Source organism: Rhinolophus sinicus, linkage group LG05 (genome assembly GCF_036562045.2).
Source record: "Rhinolophus sinicus isolate RSC01 linkage group LG05, ASM3656204v1, whole genome shotgun sequence".
Taxonomy (NCBI): Eukaryota; Metazoa; Chordata; class Mammalia; order Chiroptera; family Rhinolophidae; genus Rhinolophus; species Rhinolophus sinicus.
In genome coordinates, this window is record NC_133755.1 from 156,962,797 (window position 1) to 156,986,231 (window position 23,435).

A 23,435-nucleotide genomic window follows, 5' to 3' on the forward strand; every position below is an offset into this window, starting at 1 on the left:
ATATGGATTTAATCCCACATCCTTCTCCCCCATTCTCAGCCCCTCTCCTACTGAATTATTAATGAAGAAGTAAGAAAGACTGTATAAGACCACCAAGGCTTGCAGGGAGAAGGCATACATACTGTTCTGAATTATTAGGGAAACTTTAAACTCTATGTCACTTGGAATAACATCAACATTATTTCTGAGTAGGTCTAGTCCTGGGTAAATTGTGAAATAAGAGAAGTTTGTTGTAAGGTTCCTACCCTCTAGCTTTCCACTCTATATCCCAGCACCTCTTCCTCTCTTCTCTTCCATTGCCTGCTGCTCTTGCCCTGATCCAGGCCCTTTAAGGTGTTCACAAGTTGCCTACTAGACGCAGTGGCACATGCAATTGGTCTCCATCTGGGCCTAACGTGAGCTGCCCTGTACTCAGAACCTGTCAGACTTTGTGCCTTCTTCCTATCCACTATCAAAACTTTCTTGTCCTGAGTTTCACCCTATCAAGACACCCTCTCTGCTTTTTAAGGAGGTTGCTAACTAATCTGGTAAATGCAACCTCTCTGATGTGATACTCAATTTAATGCATTTCTTCACCCCTTTAAAAAAATGATTTTATTGAAGGAATAACATATATTCAGAAAAAGTGCACTAGTCATAAGCGCGCGACTCAGTGAAGGTGAACACACATGTAACCAGTGCCCAGATCAAGAAACAACACTGCCAACAGCCCCAAAGCCCTTTTCCAAGCACTGTATTCCTGAGAGTCTGCACTATTCTACTGTCTACCAGTATAAATATTGTCCACTTCGCACTTTTCTTGAGTTGAATCATACCCTATGCATGCTTTTGTGTCTGGCTTCTTTCACTCAACGTTATGCCTATGAAATTCCTCTATATGGTTGCATGTGTTTGTGAATCATTCTCATTGTATATATAATATATCATTGTATGAATATGCCACGATTTATTTATTCATTTTATTGTTGATTGGCATTTGGGTAGTTTCCAATTTACGGTATTATGAATAGTGTCATGAATATTCTTCATATAGTTTTTGGTTTGTTGATTTTGTTTTGTTTTTGGTGAAAATTACTTTGCATTTCTGGTGGATATATACCTAGGAGTGGAATTGCTGGGTCATAGGATACACATATGTTCAGGTTTAGTTTTTCAAAAAGTTTTCCAAATTGGTTAACTGATATAGACTCCCTGTAGCAGAATGTTAAGAGTTTGGTATTTTCCACATCCTCCCCAACACTTGGTATTGTTTAGCTTTTCCTTTTAGTTATTTCTGTGTGTATATAATAATGTTTCACTATAATTTAAATTTGTGTTATGTCGATGATGATGAAATTGAGGATCTCTTCATGTGTTTACCGATTTTCTATGTACCTTCTTTTGCAAAGTACATACTAAAGACTTTTGTCTGGTATTCTAAGATTATCTTTTTCTTGATGGTTTATAGACATAATTATATTTTAAAAAGGAACTCTAATCATGGGAGCATGGAGGTAACAAAGTGTAGAGAGGCTGGAAAAGATGTCTAGATGTAGTGATATTTCTATTTGTCTCAGCCCTCTGAGTGTACTTCTAGGGAACACACGGACACAACTCCTGTCTTTAGCCACACAGACCATTTAAACCAATATCCTACCTTAGAAAAAATGGATGACATTTATCATCTAAGTTACACATTTATGTTATTGATCATCTTAAATTGGGGCTGAGGAAAATCTGGTTCAAAGTTGAGAATCTGCTTAGTTGACATCAAACATCAAAACCCCAATTGGAAAAAAAGAAGAACAAAAAACAAATAGAGAAATAGAACAAGTGAGGGCAGAATGGAATAAACATCCTAGCTTTAGTTGGTGTGTCTCTCTGCCATAGATGCCACTATGGTAATGTTATCCTACATGTGTGGTCACAGTAACCGAAAGCACAGCCTCACTGAGAGGCACCCAGAATGCATTAGCCCACAACATTTGAACCAGTCTGAGGAATTTTCCCGTCAGTGCTCCTCCTAAAAGAATGCAAGCAGTGCTGCAGAGAATAACAACAATGCTGTATTAGTAATGCTGTCAGCTGTAATTTCCGTTTTTCTGAAATTTCTTACTTAGTCATGGGCTTACTATACGTTCCGACTTTTGGCAATGACCTCTTTCTTTAATTTGTATAATGGTGAGCCCATCAGTCTTCTTGAAAGATGCTGCAGGAATGCTGGTTAGGGACAACTTCATTTCAGCCGGATTCAATTCAACCTCAGATTCCAAGTCTGTAAACCTATGTATTTTTACATAATTCCATAAGTAGTGCAGCAAATAATTATCTTTTGTTTTTATTTTTGCCTGTTTTTTGGCCCCCATGGTATGGAGCCAACCCGACTACCATAGTGAGCCATCTCCCAGAGTTGTTTAACACTCCATCTCCAGGGTGTCAGGGACCTCGATTTGAATCTCTGTGGTGCTTCCTACTTAGCAGACTGAGCTTGTATAAGTGGCTTCACCTCTCTCTGCTTTTTTTGTCTCATTGGAAAAATGGGCTAAAAATAGCACCTACTTTTTAGGTGAGCACACAATAATGTTGGTTAATATTACTATGTACTTTAGAAAGATGACTACATAGATCGTAAACATACAGCACTTACCTGTAGTAATTTTAACTTTGCTAGTATTTTGATAATGATTCTTCTTTACCTACCTGCCCTATAACTGTTGTGCTTTCTAGAAACCGTTGAGCGTCCTAGAATCAGAAATTAGGAAAAGTGAATTTATCTCTACATTTAGATTTAGGGAAATCAATCAATTGACCTGTGGTTTTTCTAATCTATGAAGGAACAGAATTAATCAGAAAACTTTGCCTCAAGCAAGTTTCCAAGTGGTAGAAATGTAAATAGAGTGCTTTCAATACTCAGCTAAAATAATCACAAACAATATTTCATCAAAACTACCCAAGATGTAACCATAAGGCAGCAACAGGCTCCAAATAGAGCAGGAAGTTGACTATGTGTATCTTTTCTTATTCTTCTGTCTTCCCTTTTTATTCACTTTTCACTCCTGGTGTCTGAGGCTCTCCTCCTGAACATTCCTGATTTCCATTTTTCTCCACTGTGACATTTCTCCCAGACCTGTGCTTCCCCAGCCACTCACTCTGTCTCCCTAACCCATCTCAAAACATCTTTCTTGTGTGATACACTCTTACAGTGTGGTCCACTTTGTTATCACATTAGGAAAAGGAAAGTCCCGCTAAGATTGCTTAAAAGCATTATGGGACCACCTATCCAAAGGTATGTCCATGTAAACAAGCAGATCTTAGTTTGACTCAAAAGAAACAATTCTTAATGGTGGAATGTTGGGAATCCTTTACCGAGCTATAGGTGAGACATTTGGAGAGAAAACAAATTTTCTTAATAGATCAAATCAGTCAACCTATCAATGGCTATATAGCCCTGTGGGCAATCCCAGTCTTGATTAAACACATCTACTGAGTGTATATTTGTGTGGCTTTAACTGAACTTTCCCAATACTTTTTTCATTACGTGTAATTACATACTTCGTATGTCTACTCATATGACTCACGTCTTCCCCTCCTCCCATCACTTGAAAGTTGTTACAGGATACCATCTGAATAATGGCCATATTCACACACCCATGATAAGCTGGACCTGAAAAGTAATTATCCTGGATTAGCACGAGTCCTCTGATGCTAAATTAGCAGCCAGACCCATGCACGCAGTTGCTCTCTGACCCTCAGTTACTCTTCACAGAAAACCTGAAGAAATCTGAGTAGAGCAGTCCTTATGCTATTGGTTTAATTTACTTACCATTTATAGACCTGGCCTCAGTTAGGAAAGAGTTTTATTTAGTCACTAAGAAATTCATCCAACCTGGATTCATATTGGGCAACAATTAAATGCTTATTCATTGGATGGCAAATAAACAACTTAAAGGGGTGGGGGTCAGAATCCATGTTAATGCTGGAGCAGGTCTTAAAGATAATCACTAAGCTGGATCCTTTTTCCCTGCAGATTAGGAAACTGAGCACAGAGAAGCTAACTGACAACAAATGGTGGCAGGAATGGACCTGGCATCCAAGGCTCTGGATTTCTAGTATAGCGCTTCTTCTGCTATGATCTCTGGTCTGTGTATCAAAGGGAAGAACCTAGGGAATTAAAACGTGGTATGGTGCTGAAGCTGTAAAGTTTTATCCCCCACTGTTAGGAAGAGTTGCACATACACCTTAAAATATATTTCACTCCTCTAACCCTGTGACTATGAAATGTTTATGATAGCTTCCACTCTTGCAGAGTTCCCATTGATATATTTCAGTATTGTATCTCAAATTCTGAAATGAATGGCAAAACTGTTTGTTTGTAGCTGGCTCAACAATTGGACGGTGAGAGAAACCTAAATGTCCCCTGGTGGGAGATAGTCTGCTACAGAGTAATCACCCCACAGCCACTCTTCTCTGTATGTGTACCAGCAACAGTGCAACACATGAAGTGGCCAGGACAAAAGTTTCTCCAGTGATTCAAGTACAGAATAGAAGAAGCTGTCTACTGGTGTTATAAGGAATGCCAAGAGAGAAAATTCGGGGAATAAAGCATGAAGTGATTAGCCTGGTGTTAATACTAGGTTATTCGTACTGAAGTAGGAGTGAAACAAGAGCTGGAAAACCTGAGAATATGGTGGAAATAATTTTGGATAAAACATTGAAGTCAACCAATTGATATATTACATATTATTTCTTCTTTCATTTTCTTTCTTCTACTTTTTGGGAAAATAGCAACTCGTCGCTTAATGCCACTACAAAGTACTTAGTCTAGCACTTGTTCAGTCCTGGCTACTCACTAATTTGAAATGTATGGGCTTTAATATTATGCTACTTTTCATTTTGATTCAGGGGTATTAAAATTCTGCCATGAATCATGAATGAATTAACAACTGATTTATGTAAACCTTCTAATAGGAAACAAAACCAAAGCATTCTAATCCTTGAGAGAAAATACCCTACTGTCCTCCTGCACCCGTTAGAGAGTAAATAGTCCCTCCTAAGTCCTCTGTCTAAGGGAGACAACTCTGAGGACCAGGAGGCATTGCTCTCGCATCCTCCAGGGAGGCTCACATTTTCCACTGAAACACGAGGGATCAGTCACAGCCAGGCACAGATGGAATTCCCACCGTGCGCTCACTGTCCCTAACCATCACACCATTTGCCCTTGTCCTGTGTGCACTACTATTTCTCTGACTTTTTAAAACAACTATTTCAAAGCAAAAGAGTCTCAGAAATGAAATGGAAAGAGTTAAAAGAGGCTGCATGCAAATAAGAACAACCCAAAGCATGGAAATTATGGGTTTGGGAAGAATGTTTTCTTGGTTTATTTGATTAACACTTTGCCACTGAGGCGAATTTTCCTTTGAGGTTTCTTATTCTGGATAGTTTTTAATGTAATTGGTTTAAGTGATACTTTACTTAAATATATCTTAAAAAGAAATCTGCCACTAACTATGAAATTTTCATGTTCAGTCCAATTGACTTCAAAGTAATCCAAAATGCTTTTTCCCAAGTGACACCTATCAGTCTCCAGCTATGTTTCTGATGGAGACTGACATCTGAAACCAACAATTAAAGTTACCTAATGCCAGGACTCTTTAAAGACGAACAGGCTTTACAGTACCCTATCAAAGCAGCTCATAACCAACTCATACTATTATTGTTTCTATAAGTGTGCTGGGAGGATTAATTTCTTGACACTCATTTAACATTACAGGAAAAATAATTTTCAGAGCCAAAAGGTCATTCTTTGACAAATCAGCACATTCAAAATTGTATGTTTTGATGAAAAACTGAAAATATCGTCAAGGCTTTGACTACTTTGTGCATATTCTTTAGTCCTCCTGGCCTTTTCTTTATTATTTATGTGACATCAATTAAGGGACATTAGTTAAATTTGAAACTTGCCTTAAAGTAATATAAAAGCAAAGGGCGAGAGAGAGGAAGAGAGAAAGGAGAGACAGGAGAGAGAGAGAGAGAGAGAGAGAGAGAGAGAGAGAGAGAGAGAGAGAGAGAGAGACCCCAGAACACATTACCATTCGGATTGAGGTATAATGGAGCAATTTTCTTTCTTTTGTTTAAATACTACAAACGCATTTATTGTATTTACTTCACAAACCTTTTTCATTGGTTTCAGAGGGGGTTATTCAAGCAAAGATTGTGCTAAACTTAAAGGGTAAAGAAACAGCAATTTTTTTGTTCTGTGATGTAGAATTCTCAAAACTCTCGCTGCCATCTTGACTGCCCCGAATCTCAGGAAAGGTGGTTTTTTTGGAAACATAGGGAAATATCATTAGTATCAAGCCTACTATGTGCCAGGTCCTGAGATGGTCCTAAAAGACTATGGGTTATGTATGATATCAAAGGGATTGTTGTTGAGAGCGGGAAGTGGACATCCTTAGCTATGACTGCAAGTAGAATCAACATGTAACTCCTTCGTCTAACCCTACCTCCTTCCCCTTCTACTTCCTACCAGTTAGGCACCCTCTTCTCCAACTCCTCCTTCCCTCGATGTTCACCAATGACAATAAATTACCAGACCACATAGAATTAAATATATTCAAAGGAACTTAATAATGAAATTGAACAATTATTGAGCAAAATGTATGACCTATCCATGCAAACAATTAAGGCACTAGATAGCAGGTCAGTTTCCAGCAGGGTTGTCAATATTTCAAGTGTCCAGAGGAGAAAGTCTAATCTGTAGTAGACTGATGGATCTCAATTTCATATTGCATGAGCAAAATTACATTTAACTAGCATAAAAAAAGTACTGCTAAGATTAATAAATGTTGAAATACAAACCATTTTTATTTGTTTTAGGAACTAAATTATTTCTGAATCAAATATTATATTTTAAATAATAGGTTTTGCTTTGGCATAGATAATAACTGACTTTTAGCTGGACAACAGAATAGGATATATGGCACTTTTAAGGTTTAGTATCAAACTGGGTACTAAATAGAGAATACGTAGGTATATAATGTTTATGAAGGTGATCCAGAGGGAGAAATGTTCCGTTAAATATCTTATCTTTATGTGATATTAAGCCATTCCAGGTTGTAAAATATCAAGTAAACAGAAGAATGTTTTAAGACTATGTGTATGAACAGCTTTATGGAGGTGACTTTCAGAATATGGGCTGCAAGGCAATCGACTTAGCAAAAAGTACCACAATGATACTTTGGAATAATGACTTTAAAATTATAGGTTACAATCCAAGAGGGATAACTGTTATAATTAGATTATTTTCTGAAGAAATTGGCCAAAGTAAGGTTATCACAAAGGACTTTGTTACTTTCTTGAAATTGTTTAGAAATATACTAGGAGCATCGGAGAACTAGTTGTACCTTTGCCCAGAATTATGGTTCATCTGCTCCTGGAATGGGATTATAGTTTTGGTGACTATATTCCATGAAAAATCTGATGGGATTTGGGAAAGTCGAAACAAAAGACAATTGCAGTTGGCTTTTATTTTTGTTCATTTCTTCATTTTATAAGATGATTGGGGCTCTTTAGTTTCCCCACAAGAAAATTCTAGAGGACTTTTACTAGAAGTCTATCAGGTCATGAAGTTATAAAGAAGTAGTTAAGAATATGAAAACATGGGAAAAGTCTTTGCAAGAAAGGTTTTTTCTTTTTTTTTTTAAGTGTAGATTAATCTGTCACAATGGGTTATTAATAAAAACTGGAATTTGCAGATCAATTTACTAGGCAGAGATGATTGTTTCATTTGTTAGGCCATCTCAAATCTCAGATTACATATACCAGGGATACCAAAAAAATGTATACATATGGACACTTTGGTCAATGTTGCTCAAGCAGCAGTTCACCATAATGAGAAGTGTCTGGATGCTGATGGTAACCACTTTGAGCACTTCTTGTAATTGCAGAAGTCAAATGTGACTTGTATTCATCTTTTATTATCAGTATATATTGAGTATTACAATTTTAATAGTTTTTTCATTTCTTAAAATGTGTATACATTTTTTTGGCACCCTCTGTAAAATTTAAAAACAAAAAGAAAGCCCTAGACACTCATTTTCAAACTCATGTACGGTCCTTGAAAGTACAAAATTCCATTAAGTACTGAGTTGAATAATACTCTATGAGTCTTAAGATGAAAAATTATTCATCATCATTACTTTAACAAAAATGCTAATGACATTAAAATAAAAGATTTTCTGATTCATGACTTCAGGAATCTAAGTGAAATGTAGATTGAAAAAAATGAAGAGACAAAACATTGTCTTTTACATTTGCTCAAGAATGGCACCCAAGTACAATCTGTATGTTCCTTAATAAGCAGTAAAGTTAAACTAGGAGTTAATGTAGCTAGTTACTCCTGGTATACAGACTGCTGATGCCCATGAGAAGCTAACCATTTCGTATAAGCACACACTTCAAAGTTACAATGAAATGAAAAGAAACTAAAGCAAGTTTTTTGTTTGTTTTGTTTTGAAATACAACCCTCAGTGAAGCATTGTTTGCATATTGAACTGAATGTGTAAACAATGCCGTTGTGGGTTTAATTTGTGAAATGAGTATAAGCCTTGATGAGCTGTGATGTTTGCTATTTGGAAATAGAAAACTACTTTTAACGTATTCGTCTGAGGATTGATACAAACACAAAATATGTAGACTCCCCAAATTAGCTTAAAACTTGATAGTTTTTTCTCAGCAAAAATTTCAACTGTAGCATAAAAATGATTGTTTTAAAAGTTGTATGTCGTAGGTTATGATGTTTTATGATGAAATACCCAATAAAGTATTTGAGATGCTCTGATGTTAAAAAATACAAATGAAATACTTTCAGTTGTTAGCAATGGGTACCTAAATCCACATACAGTTATGTCCTCTGCCTGTGTGGCCAGTCCTTGAATGTTGCATGTGTATCATGCTTTATTTTTAGTTTAGTAGTCTTTTTAAGTCAAGTATCACAGTGATGTCCTCAAAACATATTAGCATTGTTTTAAGAAAAGTAATCTAATATTAATATAAAAGTAATCTAATATTAATATTAAAGCACTCATGTTATCAAACACGAATATCTTTAAATTGTGTTTTGGTACTAAAAATAAAACTGTAAATGCAAGTTGGCTTTATTCTAAATATAGTTAATATAAATTTTAAACTAAAAAACAATGTTACACACACATATACTACTTCGGGTTTATTCTTATTTATCAGTTATAACTTGCCACTGAATTGACATCCAACTTCTGTATGTAGTATTAGTAAAGAGAGTAGGTCGCGTTCTCCTGATTCCTGAAATTTGATAACCATGGTAAATGGATTTAATTCATTCCATCTTTGTAATAATATTCTGAATTATATACAACAGGAAACCTATACTAAAGAATTGTCTTACAGGTTTCCGATTTTAACCAGGAAATACAAGGTGCTCCAAAGAATCAACCTGAAAAACAGAAAAAAATGGGGGACATAAAAAGGGTGAGTTTTGCCAATTATGTTATTGCTCAATTAGTTGTATACTTTTATAAAAGTAATATTATATTCAGAGAATACCTGTTAAAAATTTGTCACTCACAGGCACGATAACACGTTATGTGCTCAGTAACTTCAACCAGCATGAGAAGAGTTGCTACTTCCGTTTCCCCCATAATTAATGAGCGAATCACTGAAATTCTCTGCAACTAGAGTTTTGTAGCTAGAGAATAGAAGTTTAGGCTAGATCATAACCAAGCCTATGTATAGGTTTATAAAATCAATTATTCTATGACAATTATTATCTTGTTATTAATAAAATAATAGAAATAATCTGGAACTTTTTAGTGGGTTGCTGACAAGGGTAGAATAAACAAGTTAGAGAAACAGTAGAAAGAATTTCTTCATAAAAATGAATGATGTATTTTTTTAAATGCAAGATTCCTAAAATTCTAGACCTGGATATACTTTGATGACCTTTGCCCTATTTTTGTTACATAATCATTCAAAACAGTGTGAACACTTTTAAAAGCTATTTATTTATAGGCAGCTTATATGGATAAAATGTGATTAGAAAACAAATGAAAAGCACATGAGAAAGAAAAAAGGTAGGATGAGGCCTAAAATAGTGTAGGGTCGAGGCTAATACAAAAAGACAAAGCCCAGCAGCCGATACCCTTGCTGAGGGTGAGTCCCAAATGTGGTCCTAACTTTTGAGCAGTAAGTCAAAAACATAAACTTGATTAGTTACACAAATCTCAGTGCCCTCACGATATAAGCAGCCTGTAATTCTTGCGATATTAAGACTTCTTTGTCTTCACAGAAAAGAGAACGTATAATGCTATGAACTAATTCTCAACTATAGCCTATGAAATAGATGCAATAACCTCTTCCACTGTTAGGATTTCTTGTGTCTTTGTTTGTTTGTTTTTTGTTTTTTTTAATAGCTTTACCAAGAATCCAAAGGTATATTTCAATGATGCTCAGGCAGTACAAGGAGGCTCAGACAGTATGTATATAGTATATCAATTAAAGAGTTATCATTGATTTATTCAACACGATTTAATGGAGTGCCAAGTATGTGTGTGATTCTACATTAAGCACCATAGAGAATTCAAAGATGAATAAAATATAGTCGGCCTGCAACATGCTACGAGCAGTCATACACTAAGTAGATTATTATCCACACCCAAGACACATACAACAATGGAGGACGTTCATAAGAAACACCAAAGATTATCCATGTCTGGGTGACTCAGAATAAAACAGATAGTGTTGGAAAGACAGGATGGGAACAAAAATTGGAGGCTCTGGAATGTGGGCAAAAAGGTCCCCCTCACCCCCCAAAAACACCCATAAAGGAGTAATATGAATAAAACTGTGTTGTAATGTGATTAATCTGATAGATGTGAGGAAAGGTATTAGAAATGGGAAAACCAATTATATGGCTACTTAAATAGTTTGAGCATAAATGAGGCCCAGATTAAGTTAGTATTTAAAAAAAAAATTGAAAAACAGGGCAGAAAGCAAAATTTATGGCAGAAGTGGAAGCTACAGAACTTAGCAACAGATTGGATGAGCAGGTCTAAGGCATGGAAGGACTCATTTACCCCTCTATGTGGCTGGAAGGTCATTGGTGCTATTCATACATAAGGGAACATGGGGAGAGGGTATCTTGTTTGGGGGAAGGCTGAAAGGGAGAGATGAGGGCTTCTGTTTTTGTTGTATTGAATTATAGATATTCCTATGCATAAATTCTCTTCAGACTCTAAGGCCAGGTCCAAATGCTACCTTCTCTTTCCCTTAGCTGGAAGCAAACTCTCTCTGCTCTGAACTAAAATAGCTTGTTTGTCAATGTTTCTTTTAAGGAGCTTGACACTTTCTCATGTAATAACTATTTTTAAATGCCCTATTTCCTGCTCTAGACTGAAATTTTCTAGAGGAAAGGACTGTGCCTGGTTCATTTCTGCACCTCCTTGAACTGAGTAAGCATGCTTGAATGCTAAGAGCATATACTAAGGAATAGCCACATTTAGTGGCCAGAGGGGGTTCAAGGAAAGGATCACAAAGGAGTGTTCAGAGAGGTGGAAGTGACGAGGCTAGCTCAGAACCACAGAAGGGAGAAGAAAGTTCCAGCAAGGAGCTTGTCAGTAGGACCATTCACCAATAACAGGTCTGAAAACTGGAGGACTAGTGAAAAGATTTGACAGCAAAAGAAGAAGGTTTCAGGAATTTGATATCCTGAGACCAAGGATGAAAACTAGGCAATGCTGCCAGGCCCTTGATTTCCTCTGGGTCGATGTCCTAGGTGGCTTCCTCCTGGCGGTTATGAATAATTTGTGGCAACAGGGCCGATTTGGTGGAAATATTAAGTGTTTATGGGTTCCTTATTTTTTCTTCATTCAGAATTAAAATAGCCTCTTTATTGGCTCTCTTGGGGACAAGGGGTCAATTCTTATCATCTAGATTACCTCTTTGAAGGACAGTCCAAAGAATACTCCAATTTTTTAAGCATTCAAATATTCAAATGAGGCAGAATGGAGGAGCAACAGCACCAAGCTGTCCCTAAGGTGTCTCATGCACACACTAATTTATTTCATCTTGGAATAAAGGTTTGTGGGCTCATCCCTCTGATTTAGATGGGGGACCTATGGCTCACTTTTAGTTAAAATCAAGTTAGCAGGAGAACGGCAGCGGGATCAGTTCATTTAGTTCAGCGCAGTAATAGTGAGTGCTTATTACGTTCCCACTAATAAGGGGGGGATAAAAGGCAGTCATCCCAAATCCTCCCTCTGCTGTCTTTTTCTCACCCAGCCCTCAGTTTCCTGTAGATCATAACGTTTCCTGTCTCCTTGGTTTGCCCTCATCCTCCCCTCCTGAGCCACAAGCCCCAGTCTCTGTTCTTTTGAACTCATAGACTGCTTTGAAAATTCTAGCATGACCCTGGGATGGTTCATCACAAATCCCGAACTATAGGACCCGTGCAGAACATTTTATCTCTGCTACTGTGGAATAATAAGAAGTAGAATTCAAAAGAGGAATGTTCTTTGGGGTTTAGAGGTTAAATCAAATTGCCCAAAGGAGATCCTCCATGAGTTGGCCTTCCACAATTTTGACCAAATTAAATACACGGAAGGAGGGTCCTCATCACACTCCATGTTCTTCACTCTATTGCAGTCAGAACAATATTGCAGTTCATTTGAACATCTATTTGTGTGTGTGTGTGTGTGTGTGTGTGTGTGTGTGTGTGTGTAAATATTTATCAAGAGCTAGATGCAAGGTATTATGCACAGGAGGGAAAGGAAGATGCAAGGTTCTGGTCTGCCATATCTGCTCTGGGCATTTGTCACTGCTGGGTGAAGGCATTTGTACTTTATTAAATAGACATTTGGAACCTACTGGAGATTTTTAACTGAGACAAGAGATTCACTTTAGAGAAAGAAAAACTCATATTTCTGTCTAATGAATGGGCATAGAAGAGCCTAGTTGAAGAGAATGACAATTATGAACAGAGGCAGATATGGAAATGGGCTTGGAGTGGCAGTAATGATAAAGAAATGAAAAGATAGATGAGGAGACACTGCCAACACAGTAAACTTGTCCTGTTGGCTTATCGTATATGAAAGATAAGGAAGAGCAGTGAAGGGTGAATTCTAAGTGTTGAGCCTGGATGAAGGTGGTTCCATTAACAAAATTAAGTCAAGAAGAGGAGCTGATGGGAGGGACAGAGAGGACAGGAATGACGCATTCAGCTCTGAGTATGTTTGGCCAACAAGATCTGCAGTTGAGAATGCCCAGCCTTCTGGAAAGCAGATTTATGTCTTTAAATCACCCATTGAGAAGTAAAAGAAGAGATTATGGATGTGAATAAAATTGTAAACAAGAGAGAACATAGTGAAGAAAGAGAAGAGAACATATGTCTAGGTCTATTTTTGAGTATAATTAAGAGGAAAAGAAAAGGCTCTGTGGAACTAGAGAAGTAGCAATCACAGGATAAAGACAGAATCATGGAAACTGAAAGTGGGGTTAGCAGAAGCCTGAGCGATCATTAGGAGACCATTGATGATATTAAAGAGAGCAGTCTCAGTAAAGAAATGAGCAGAAATCAGATCTCTAGGATTTAGTGGAGTCTAGAAGTAGGTGTACTGAATGCCGACCACTATTTGAGGGGGTTGGTGGCAGAATCAAGAAATTAGAACAGGAAAGTCATTTTAATGCATGTTGAAGGGGTGCTGAGCATATACACTTAAAATTGAAACACATCGCATAAAGAAATTGTTTCTAAACGTGCTCTAAAATATAGTGGAAGGAATGGACATAACAAAGCATTCACTACAGTTTTCAGTGATATACTATTTTCATTCAAATACCTACAGTCTAAATGGATTGTTGCAATTTAGCGATCTTCCTAACTTTGAGATTTTATAAAATACGTGGATACTGGAGTTAATCGTGCCAAACGCGTTACTTTAAAATGTCAAATCAATTTATTTGCCATCTATAAAGTGAAATCCCTTCTTCTGCCAATCATGGAATTGTGTATTTGGGGACTTTCGAATTATAATCAGCAGACAATTTTTTGTAAGCAGATAAACATCGTAAGGATATATAATAAAGAGATGTATATAAAAAAATGAATTAGATCTTTCCAATGTTGATATGTAGGCAGTGATACAGCAAGGAAATCAAAAGGACAACAAAGTGATATTTTTCATATACTGCCTGTTATAATCATTTAAAACTGGGCATTTGAAGTACTTGAGAAATCAGGGTTGTTACAGTATTCAAAAGAAACACAATGTGAAGTGAAAATAGAGGGGAAAAAATTGTGGGTAGGTTTGTTAGAATATGAAAGCAGCATGAGTTGGTGAGAATTTGCAGTGAGCCAAAATGTAATGCCACAGAAGAAAAAAAGGGACTCATTCTAGTATGTTAATGAGACCACACCTGGAACAATGCATTCAACATGGGATACCTCTAAACAAAAATGAACATCTAGGAAACTGGAAATAGTTCAGAGACAAGCAATAAGAATGATTAAGGGCTTGGAGATACTTTTAATCTTGAAACAAGATTAAAAGGCCTTACATTTGTTTAACGTGGCTAACAGATGACTAAAAGTGGGCATGATATCTGTTTATAAACATCTGAAGGTTGGGTGTAAACATGAACGTTAGAGTAGAATTGCATAATATGGTATGAAAAAGATTTAACTTGGGGAAAAAAATTCAAGAGAGAATTTGAAAGTGAATATAATGAAGCCGTGTCCTGGAGAGTGTGTATTTCCTTTTCTTTAGAGACACTGCCAAGAATGAGGAAGTGTAGCTGAGAGCCCCTCAGAAGAGAATGACCCAACAGGTCCCCTAAAAATCTAATTTCTTCACTTTCACAAACCAGTAGAACCCTTTTTAAGCTTGATCTGTTTGCACAGAATTATCCGGAAAGGGTGTTTATTTACAGATTTTAGAAAATCAGCAGCACAACACTTTAGAGTCCTGGGCAATCATGTTGTATACTCATTTGTTCTGTCATCGGTAGAGTAGTCCAATAAAATAGAATTCAATCTAGTTTGTATTGATGCTGGCCTCTAAAAGTCCATTCTCCCAAAGCTCAAAGGGTTTCACTTAGAATTTACTAAGAAACAACCGAATGGCTTTATTTTTAAAGAATTGTGTATATGTCCAGCTGGAGTTCAAAGTTATACCAATAGGTAGGGTAACTCAAAAGGTCTGTTTTGGTATTATTTCTACAAACACCCAATCTTCTGTTTTCTTTTTTGGTGAATGTAGTGTCTTATTCTTTTTGTTTGTTTGTTTGTTTGTTTTTTGCCTAAACTTTGTTCTTACTAAAGGGATGGAATTGTTTTCCCTTAAGGTTGCTTTAAAATGAAATTAAAATAGAAATTGTGTTTGGATTATGAGCCCCTAGATGGCTTTGTCTGTTTAATTTGACTTATATAAAATGCCAAAATAGTGCCGTGCACACCTGAAAAATAAACAAGTAGTAGATGATAGCTGCAGATAAATCCTGTCCCTACGGGGTTGGTTAAGGGAATACTCATAAGTGAATCTTATATTTCCACAGATTTTCACTATAAAGTCATATTTATGGATATTCCGATGGCCTGATTCATGTCATGTAGGGCCTGTTAGTGTTTCTGAATCATTTCCAGAATTTTCCAGCAGATTTCAGGCTTCAGAATTTCTACACATGTCCTCTCAGGCCCTTTGAGCTTCTCGCATTGATCTACTTTCCCCTCTACTCATTGCCTTGTAGAACTTTGTTGCAGTTCCAAACTGGGCCGGTAGATGCTGCCACTTCATGACATTAAGAGTTACAAAGTTCCTTTCTCAGTGGTTAAGGCCTAAGATGAAGGGGGTGTTGAGGGGGGGATGTGGAGATGAGAAGGAGGTTAATGGGTAACTGGAATAGTCTCTCAGGAGAGTAATTTGGTTTTTAGTTGTGTGCTTATGAATTATTTGAATTTTACTACAAGTAAAACAGTAAGAAAAACAATAAAAAGTAAATTAATTTCAAAAAGACACTTCAACTTCAGATGCTTCAAGTATACTTTAGGCAAGAAAATTAAAGAAAAAAAGAACAGAATTTAAAAAGTAATACCTAAAAGCATCTAAGACTCAACATTTCTCTACAGTTATGGAAAGGGCAGGCTTGAAAATATGTTCTGGAGAGCCTGAGGGACATAGCAAATGTAATTCTTTAAACCACTGTTTCTCAAAGTGGTGTGTGAGATGATTTTAGGTTTTACAGGATAAATGATTTTTATTTCCACAATATGGATTAATTAGCAAGATGGCCTTCTATTCATGGCTAATTATGTTGGTTTTCCGTTTATGGTGATGACAAAAAGTTTCCTTTATCATATAAACGTATTTAGTAGATTATTTAAAGAAAAATATTAAATGAATATTACAGGTGATATGGCAAAAATTATAAAAGTGGTATTTAATAGAAATCCTGGAAATAGTACCCTGTTGAAACAAGCAATATATTTTTCCTTATAGAAACTTACAATTTTTTATTGCCTATTTTCAACTTTTTAATTCTAATGTGGACTAAAAATGTGACCTGTATATAACTCCTAATGGCATCCATGTAATATATATATATATATATAGGTATCCATGTAATGTAATATATATATATATATATGTATACATATATATATATACACACACACACACACACACGTATATATATAGATACATGTATCTATCTATATATATACATATATATGTATGTATATATATATTTTTAAGACTAGATAGATTGGAAACTAATACCGTGTTTCCCCGAAAATAAGACCTAACTGGAAAATAAGCCCTAGCATGATTTTTCAGTAAGACATCCCCTGAACATGAGCCCCAATGCATCTTTTGGAGCAAAATTAATATAAGAGCCGGTCTTATTTTCGAGGAAACACGGTAATAAGAAGTTGAATAACTAATACTGTGCTATAATTCTGGGGTTTTTGGATAACTTCTGTGAACATTTTATTATGTAGAAATGTAAAAAATATGTGGGAGCAAAGCAATTTGAAAGCAAGGTCAGTATTACTGAAAATCTGATTTTAGGGGGAGTAAAGAAACATGCTAAACAACTATATTTGTGTGAACAGTAATCTGTATGTACTAAAGCACAAATTTTTATTTCATCCAAATTATGCATCTCTCCACCTTCATTTAGAGGTCAAATTGACACATAATATTCTATGCCAAAATGAAATTCAAAATGTTGTGTCCTTACAAGGAGAGTATTAAATTAAGCATTGTACTTAATTTTTACGTGATATTTGCTACAGCTACTGAACATTCCTAGACACTGAATGATTCACAAAACTTTTAAATTCCATATTTTGCCTATAACATATACACTTTACTAAAAATAATTACTAATTTTCTGACTGTTACCACTATTACTACTATCACAGTGGCTAAAAGTGGTCTTTGGGCTGACACAGAGGATGGTTTTAATCTTAAGTCTGTCATTTATTAGGAAGTTGATAAAAATTATGAGCCCTTAGCTTTCTCTCCTGTAAAATGGGGGAAAATAAGATCTACAAAGTTATTGAAATCTACCCATTGATATTTCCATCTTAAGTGCATGCTAACTGGCATCGTCTTCAGGCCAGAATGTGCTCTAGACCATTCTCCAAATCTTCTTTGTGCCAAACCCACCACCAGAACCCTTTCTTCCTTGAGAACCAGATAAAGGAACATTATGCCTGGCAAGTGCTTAAGCCCACCCCCACCCCCACCCCCAATTAATTTGCAAGAAAGAACACCCAGTGAGTGGTGAGAGCAGAAATGAATACCTTTATCAGTTTAAATTTACAGCCTTACCTTTTCCATTGCTTGTTAATAATTGTAGATAATGCCCCAGCAATTAAAATATAAATTGTAACTGCAAGTATTCAGTATAGGTTTTTGCTTTAGAACTTGACAGTGTTCATATCAGTTACAGAAGACCAAGCTGAAGTAGAGGGGAGAATTTTTTCTGAACTTTTCACAGAATATAATTTTAGTCAACAATATATTACAACTAAAGTTTCTTTGAATGGGAGTAATTTATCCTAGTTAACTTGTAATGTCTCAGGCCACATCTAAGGCATTGGTGGGGCCGGGGGCTGCTTGTTGAATCATAGGATTTCTGGTTAGATACCACTGGGTTTGTCTTTGGGAAGGTTACTTAGGTTTCATTGGGCCTCAGTTTACTTAGCTCTTGTATGGGTTTAAATAACCATCGCAGTGTTACTGCGAAATTAAATGAACTCACATGTACCATAGGTGACCCGTGTAACGACTGACGCTCAGTAAATTAAAACATTTATAATTGATGTGACAAAGAAGATGCTCCTGAAATAGACAATAGGTTTTAGGAAGAGGTGATTAAATGGATGCAAAATTTATGTATTGTTTATTGTCTACTTTGCTTCAGCCTCTGGTTGTGATACACACGTGTACAACCCTATGTGGGTACATAATGCATGTGCAGAAGGCTTAGGCATGAAATGTCACTTCAGCAATGTGCCTAGGGAAGCTCTGACGCTGCCTTGGAAGTCAGTCGTCATCGCTGTCTGACCTTTGGGTGTCTGGGAGGGATGCCTATACCTGTGCCCAGCCCTGGAAGGGGCCCAGGCCCTTCCCAGCACAGCCTATCCCCAGATTGCTTACTTGTTCCTAGCATACATCTTCACGGAAAAGGGTATTTTCTCCCTTCAGAGAAAGCTCCCCAGTCTGGAGTGGGTTGGTTTTTATTTTACGTTGTTGCAAGTAGGCGAAGTCCCTTCTGTTTCCTCCCTTGGGGTAAGTGGAAAGGAATCCATCAGGACGGGTAGCTGGCAGTGGCCTACACCCAGGACGGGTAGCGGGCAGAGTTTGAGAGGACTCGGGGGCTGCCCTGTAGAAGCAGGTGGGGGACAGACAGCGGTTCCCTTGTCCGGGGTGGAGAATGCGGCCTCGGGTCCCTCCCCTCAACCGGGAGGTCACAGCAGCCGGCGCCAGGCCGATGGGGGCGGGGTGGGGACGGCGCTGAGAGCTCGGAGATTAGCGCGGCGCCACCCGGGACGCCAAGGGTCCCGAGCGGTCCCCACGCAGGATCGCAAATGATGACAACAGCCAGTCATCCGAGGTCGAATAAAAAGGAGTCAGTTCCCCGCGCTCTGCCGCCCCTTGTAGCCCTGCTCCAGGCCCCCGGCGGCCTCCAGTGGCCGCGGGCGCAGGCGGCGGCGTCCCCCTCCCCCAACCCCGCTCGCAAGTGCGAGGCTGCCCGCAGCGCGGCGCACACTCCGCCGCTCCCGGCTTCCGCGCAAAACTTCGAGCCTGTTCACGTGAAGTTGTCTCTTCCCTTTCAGAGGGGGACAGAGCTTTGGGAAAAGCTGGGGAGTGACGACTGTGGTGGCTGGGCGCGCGCTCTCTTTTTCTTTTCTTCTACTTTTTTTTTTTTTTTTCCTGTCGTCAGTCCAGAGTTTTGGCTCCTCTCCTTTCCTCCTCCCCCTCGGAGCCAGCTTGTCCCCCGCCCCGTTTCTCCCCCACTTGTGTACGCTATTTGTTGGGGGGTAACCGAAGGGGATGTCCTGTTTTCACCAGACGCACAGCGCGAAGGGGAAACTTCAACACTGCAAGGGACGAGAATAAATACCTAAATACGGACGCAGGGATCCGCTGTCCGGACAGACACTTGAACTTCGGGATCTCGAGGCGGTCGGGGCGGCCGGAGGTGAGTGTCCCTTCTTCCGATCCCGTCCTGGGGCCGGCCTGCGGGGTTCAGGTTTAAGGGGACGGTAAACTCTCCCTAAGAAAGTGCGCGCGGCTCCCAGTGCTGGGGACCGAGGGTGCGCAGCCAGTGTGTGGGCTTCGGGGTCCCCGCGGGAGCTCGCAGGCTGAGTACCTCACGCTGGAGGGTGCGGGCCGCTGGGACTGCAGTGGTGCGCTCTGCGCTGGAGAATGCCACCGCGCCCCGAGGGTCCTCACCGAGCCTGAGTGTTTCTCGTGGGACCGCGCTGGAGCCGGTGCAAAACGGGGTGCGCCGCTCCCTACCTGCACTCCGCCCCTGTCTCATTGAGGTGCGCACCCCAGGGTCTCCCCTCCATCCTTCCTGTGACATTTATTACTTTGTGATGATCCCTAGATAAGCCAGGCGCAAGGATGCTGACCTGGTCCGGTGGAGGGCCCCGGGTGCCTGGGGTTTTCAAGATGCTGGGTGCGTACGTAGGATCAGTGCTTGTGCTTTAATCTCCAGGCACGAACCGGGCTTTTAAACTGCGGCCATCCCACTTTAATAGTTTTTATGTGGCGTGGTCCGAATGTCTCCTGCAGTTTGCCAGGGTCCGTGAAATTAGAGGCGCCTTGTCAGAGGAGTCGCGTTCATTGGCTCGGGGCGCGGATGCCATCAAGGGATTATAACATCTCCAAACGAAGGGATCTGGCTGGGGAAGCAGGTTTTCTCCCGTTTCACAGCCTGCTGGGTCGGGGGTGGTTGTGAGACTGGAAACGGCTCGCTGTTTTAGCTTCGTTAAGCGGGATTTGGAAGTAGACCCTGTGTGTGCTTGTTTTATTTCACGCCACACAGCAGCCAGAACTTTCGTTTAGTAGCACTTTAAAGATATTTCTTTCTTTGTATTCGTTATTCGGAACAGCTTGGAGCTATTAGGGAATTTGCTGACCCAGTCCCTCGGCAAAGCTGTGGCAAAACTGGAGAGCGCAGTTTAATTTTTGTCATCTCTTGAGTTGGGGTGGCAGTGTCACCCCTCACCAGCACCTCTCTTTCCCTTGTCCTTGGAGGCTAGGGGGGTTGTGCTTTGGGTGAATGTGTATGGGGGGAAGGTGTTGTTTGGGGACGCTGGAGAACCGCTCCCCGGGTCTCTGCGCCTGTGCCCTTCACTACCCAGCGGGCAGAATCATTCATGAATACAACCGGAGGGCAGTGGAGGAAGGTGCAGCCCTTTCTGCCAAGGTGCAGAAGAGCGAAGGGGCGTGTGTTTTGGTTTCAGAGCAGTTCCACGTGGAGCTCCTCCGTGTGCGTGTGTGTTGTGTACTTGATCTGTGAGGAGGTAACAGGAGTCTCGTGTTCAAACCCAGTGGGCCGTTGGCCATTAATTTGCTTTCCTGGCTGTCATTACAGACACTTCCAAAATCTGATACCTAAGAGAACCAACAGGTTAGGTTTCACATTAAGAGCTCATACTTAACAGTTTTCTTTCTCCCTTACCCCTTTTGGCTTGGCACCCTGGGATCAACGTAACTGATGGAGCGAAGCATATCTTCTCCAATATGGCATTTTGTTCCCCTTCTCATCCGCGGCCACTTTTTGCACCCTCGGGCGTTTGTCAGTTTCAGTGCGGGGCTCCTTCGGGACGTAGGTGGGAGTCTTAGGAGCGTTTAACAACCAGCCGGCTCTCCTTCAACAGCTTCTGAAGTTTCATTTACACATGGGTGACTGACAGTATTCAAAGTTGACGATGACTTTTTTTTTTTTTTTTGGTTAGGTTCTTTTTGTTTATATTTTTAAAAACCTCCTCGGGACAACAATTATACTTGATAACCTTTCTCGGGTAGAACTTCTTGAGCAGAAACATTCCCCCCGTCCCCACCGGGCCCCTTTTCTTTTAAAATATATCTGGTCAGGTTATAGCTCAAGAACCAAAAACTAGGAAAGGGGTTGGGGAGAGGATCCTAAAACAAAATATTTGATATGTGGTATGGTGTCTTTTAGGAGCCTGCATTCAAAGACATTTGTGTGTTTTTTAAAATAACATTATCCCAAGAAGTAAGTAGCAGTACTAGTAATAAGAGACAAACTGTTTTGTGTGGGGCTAGACTGCCAGACTTTAATTTTTATGGCAACAATACCAAACACAGATATAGCTACATCCATTTTTATTGTTATTATAAACCATAAAAATAGTTTGTTCCACCTGATTAAAAGTTGTAAGTCATTCAGAGTAAAACCAATTTTTAGAAATGACTGTACAAGCAGGTTTAAACCTTTGACAGTTACAGCTTTGAAAGTAACATAATTAGATTATCTGGAAACTTTTTTTCCCTCTGATTATTAGAGGTATATCTTTATCTTTCCTTATAGGTGACGGTATAAAATCAATGTGGTTTTCAAAAGCCTGTTTTCTTTTGTCAATTTCCTGAAAATAGTGTGCTTCAACATTTTAAAGCCATCATAATTAGAGGGGGTTTCACAAATAAAATTGAAATAAAAAATTCACTTCATTATTTTTATTTATTAGTAAGTATTTTATTGGATATTAGGAAGTTAATTTCTTTTAGAAAAAGTTTTATGTATGTGTTCAAAGCTAATATTTATTTTAAATAATATGTTCGAGTTCAAAAATTAAAATACCCTGATTTGTATAAAAAGAAATTGTGCAAGAACAATCATTATTATTATTAAAAAATATAGACACTGCATTCTTGAGGATTCGTGGAAGCTAACTGAAAAAAAGTTGCTTCCACAAAAGTTTCTTTTTTGAGGGGAGACTGGCAGATGAGTAGTTTGTCATTTTGCTATATATTTTTCTTTCAACAAACCTCTGAGTTAAAAAAAAGAAAAATAAATCGTTTATTTCTAAGAGTTTCCTTTTTATTTATATTGTGATTTGGGGTGTAAATAAATTTTACATAGCCACGGGAAATAGAGTGTCCAGTTTCATGTTTTCAATCTCTGTTGCAAGCTCTAAATGACTGACTGATGCCGTGTCTAAAAATATATTTGTGTGGCTTGGTACTTCATTTTTTAAAAATTCATGCACTGTAATTGAATTATCCAGAATTTTCAGAAAATTAGAATGGTAGAAAAAAATATAACTATTGTTATGAAAAGTTAGGATGTTAGAAAGTTCACATTCTAACTCTCAAATAAACTTATTTCACCCAATGGAACTTTTTATGCAGAATTCAAGAAGAGAGGAGATAATCCTTTTCAAGACTTAGTGAAGTGTTAAGTAATTTAAGAGTGCAAGTATTTATTATGTTTTTTCATTATCCTTTTTTTTCTATTAGGTAAATGCAGGAACACTGAACATTCAGTAAAAACAGGCCCCCCTTTATAAGGAGTTTAATTCACCATAGTTCTGTATTGCAGCTGCTGATCATATTTCATGGAGCTGTTAAAGCACTTAAAACCTAAAATTAGGTACTGTCTGGTTGTAAATATTTCAGATCACTCATTTAAGCAACAAACAGAAAAGCGTGCTATCAAAAGCAGAAGACGTTTTGAATCCTCTCATTGAAGAGCTGAACAAATCTCTATCAAACACCTTGATATTTTTTCAGTGAGAATATAATCATGACAGTTTCTTTTACAAATGCATATTATTCTTACATATTCTAAACTCTTATAGTGTGTCTCCCTGTAGAGGATCTTAAACTAACTGTATTCAGAAATACAGTTGGGGGATTTTATTACAATGGTTACTAGGTGAA

At 38.4% G+C, this 23,435-nt stretch overlaps 1 protein-coding gene across 5 annotated transcripts in view; it reads left to right on the top strand.

The window, feature by feature from the left end:
- The window catches only part of EYA4 (EYA transcriptional coactivator and phosphatase 4), a 286,539-nt gene that overhangs the window by 15,903 nt on the left and 247,201 nt on the right, over nucleotides 1-23,435 (top strand). Inside the window, exons 2-3 of one of the 5 annotated variants that reach the window (XM_019732792.2) lie at nucleotides 9,406-9,486; nucleotides 19,590-19,719. The exons of 1 other annotated variant lie outside the window; for it this stretch is intronic. The gene's annotated coding sequence lies outside the window, so the exon portion shown is untranslated. Of the gene's footprint in view, nucleotides 1-9,405; nucleotides 9,487-18,615; nucleotides 18,807-19,414; nucleotides 19,720-23,435 lie in introns of those variants that run through there. 3 more of the 5 variants (XM_019732793.2, XM_019732795.2, XM_074333607.1) reach the window with 3 other exon arrangements.